The following is a 3,509-nucleotide window of genomic DNA, read 5'->3' on the forward strand; positions in this document are numbered from 1 at the left end:
GAGAAGGGAAAGAGCGCCATTTGGCTTTTGGAACTCAAATTTAGCAGGAATGGTTTGCGGAGGCCATGTTACATTTACAAAGCCCCTGAGGGGACAAAACAGTGGAAACCCCCCACAAGTGACCCCATTTTGGAAACAACACCCATTGAGGAAATTATCTAGGGGTATAGTGAGCGATTTGACACCACAGTTTTTTTGCAGAAATTATTGGAAGTAGGCCCTGAAAATAATAATCTACATTTTTTCAAAGAAAATGTAGGTTTAGCTAATTTTTTCTCATTTCCAGAAGGACTAAAGGAGAAAAAGCACCACAAAATTTGTAAAGCAATTTCTCCCGAGTAAAACAATACCCCACATGTGGTAATAAACGGCTGTTTGGACACACGGCAGGGCTTAGAAGGGAAAGAGCACTATTTGACTTTTTGAGATCACATTTAGCAGGAATGATTTGCGGAGGCCAGGTCACATTTGCAAAGCCCCTGAGGGGACAAAACAATGAAAACGCCCAAAAAGGGACTCCATTTAGGAAACTACACCTCTTGAAGAATGCATCTAGGGGTGTAGTGAGCATTTTGACCCCACAGATGTTTCATAGAATTTATTAGAATTAGGCAGTGAAAATAAAAACAGTCCTTTTTCTTCAATAAGACGTAGCTTTAGCGCAAATTTTTTCATTTTCTCAACAAATAAAGGAAAAAAAGAACCCAACATTTGTAAAGCTATTTCTCCCGAGTACGGCAATACCCCATATGTGGTCATAAACTGCTGTTTGGGCAAACGGCAGGGCTCAGAAGGGAAGGACCGCCATTTGGAGTGCAGATGTTGCTGGATTGGTTTCTGGGCACCTGTGGGCCCAAAACAGTGGAAACCCCCCAGAAGTGACCCCATTTTGTAAACTACACCCCTCAATGCATTTACCAAGGGGTGTAGTAAGCATTTTAACCCTGCAGGTGTTTTGTAGAAATTAGTGTGCGCTCAATGTTGCAGAGTGAAAATGGGATTTTTTTCCATAGATATGCCAATATGTGGTGCCCGGCTTGTGCCACCATAACAAGACAGCTCTCTAATTATTATGCGGTGTTTCCCGGTTTTAGAAACACCCTACATGTGGCCCTAATCTTTTGTCTGGACATATGACAGGGCTCAGAAGTGAAGAGTACCATGCGGAGTGGAGGCCTAATTTGGCGATTTACAAAGTATTGGTTCACAACTGCAGAGGCTCAGATGTGAAATAATAAAAATAAACCCCTGATAAGTGACCCCATTATGGAACTGCACCCCTCAAGGCATTTATTAAGGGGTGTAGTGAGCATTTTCACCCCACAGGTCTTTTCCATAAATGAATGCGCTGCGGATGGTGCAAATTAAAAATTTATATTTTTCCCTAGATATGCCATTCAGTGGCAAATATGTCATGCCCAGCTTATGACGCTGGAGACACACACCCCAAAAATTGTTAAAAGGGTTCTCACGGGTATGACGGTGCCATATATGTTGAAGGAAACTGCTGTTTGGGCACGCTGTAGGGTTCAGGGCCGAGGGAGCACCATTTGGCTTTTGGAGAGCGGATTTTGCTTGGTACTATATTTGTTTGAGTATTGCTGGTGTTTTATAATGTGGGGGTACATGTAAGCGGGGCGGAGTATATAAGGGGCATAGTCAGGTGGTATAAAAAAATAAAAATAATCCATAGATGTGTGTTACGCTGTGAAGCAATCCTTTCTGCACAGGCCGGTGTCGCACTGATAAATGGTGTCATTTCTTATCCCCCTTTTGGTCCACACTCCGTGCCTTTGTAGTTTGGGGAATTTTGCTGGGAAAGTATTATCCTGGTATAATACGGGCACCGTCGCTTCCAGCGGATATGTTTGGGCCCTCCCTTTCCTGGTTCCCTAATTTTAGGTCCTTGATAAATCGCCTCTTGAAACAGAAGAAATGTTCCCCTCGGGCACAACTGCATATTTTTTTATTTCCTGACTTATTGGAGCCATAACTAATTTTATTTTTCATAGACGTAGCGGTATGAGGGCTGGTTTGTTGCGGGACGAGCTGTAGTTATTATTGGTACCATTTTGGGGTACATGTGACTTTTTGATCACCTTTTATCCTATTTTTTGGGATGCCAGGTAAACCAAAAAACGCAATTCTGGCACAGCTTTTTTTGGTTTTTTTTTATACAGTGTTCACCACGCATTATAAACTACATGTTACCTTTATTCTGTGGGTCAGTACGATTCCGGCGATACCTAATTTATAGAACTTTTTTATGTTTTACAACTTTTTGCACAATAAAATTACTTTTGTAAAAAGAATGTATTTTTTCTGTCGCCAAGTTGTGAGAACCATAACGTTTTAATTTTTTTGTCGACGGAGTTGTATGAGGGCTTGTTTTTTGCGGGACGAGCTATAGTTTTTATAGGTACCATTTTTGGATACGTGCGACTTTTTGATCACTTTTTATTGTAATATTTGTAGGGCAAAGTGACTAAAAAACAGAAACTCTGGTAACGTTTTTTACGGGTTTTTTTTACGCTGTTCACCGCGTGCAATAAATAATATAATATTTTGATACCTCCGGTCGTTACGGTCGTGGCGATACCAAATACATATGGTTTATTATTATTTTTCAATAATAAAGGACTTGATAAGAGTAAAAGGGGGATTGTGTGTTATTTGATTACTTGAAACTTTTATTGTTTTCAAACTTTTATTTTTTGCACTTTTTTTTACACTTTTTTATACTTTTTTTACACTTTTTCTCAAGTCCCACTAGGGGACTTGAAGGTCCAACGGTCAGATTTTTTTTTTTCTAATACATTGCACTACCTATGTAGTGCAATGTATTAGATCTGTCAGTCATTCACTGACAGCAAGCCGTTTAGGCTTCGCCTCCCGGCGGGGCCTAAATCGGCTTCCGTAATGGCAGAGCAGGAGACCATTGTGTCTCCTGTTGCCATAACAGCAGTCGCCAGTCCCGATTGCCTGTCAGGGCTGGCGATCTGCTTGTAACCGCTACGATGCAGCAATCGCTTTCGATTGCTGCATCGAAGGGGTTAATGGCAGGGATCGGAGCTAGCTCCGGTTCCTGCCGTTACAGGTGGATGTCAGCTGTACAGTACAGCTGACTTCCACCGCTGATGACGCCGGATCAGCTCCTGACCCGGCGCCATCTTGCCGGCAGCTACGGAAGCCGATCAGGCTCCGCCGCCGGGCGGATCTTGACCGGCTTCGGTGCTAGGCAGACCGGGAGGCCAGTATTAGGCCTCCGGTTGCCATTGCAGCCACCGGAACCCCGGCAATTTCATTACTGGGGTTCCGATGAGCTGCAAACACCTTAAGTGCAGCGATCGCGTTTGAGCGCTGCACTTAAGGGGTTAATGGCGGGGATCGAAGCTAATTTCGGTCCCCGCCGTTACAGTCGGATGTCAGCTGTAAGATACAGCTGAGATCCGGTGATGATGGGACCGGCTCAGCTTCTGAGCCGGTGCCAAACGTTTGACGTACATGTA

The sequence above is a fragment of the Rhinoderma darwinii genome, unplaced genomic scaffold, assembly GCF_050947455.1.
Source record: "Rhinoderma darwinii isolate aRhiDar2 unplaced genomic scaffold, aRhiDar2.hap1 Scaffold_856, whole genome shotgun sequence".
Lineage (NCBI taxonomy): Eukaryota > Metazoa > Chordata > Amphibia > Anura > Rhinodermatidae > Rhinoderma > Rhinoderma darwinii.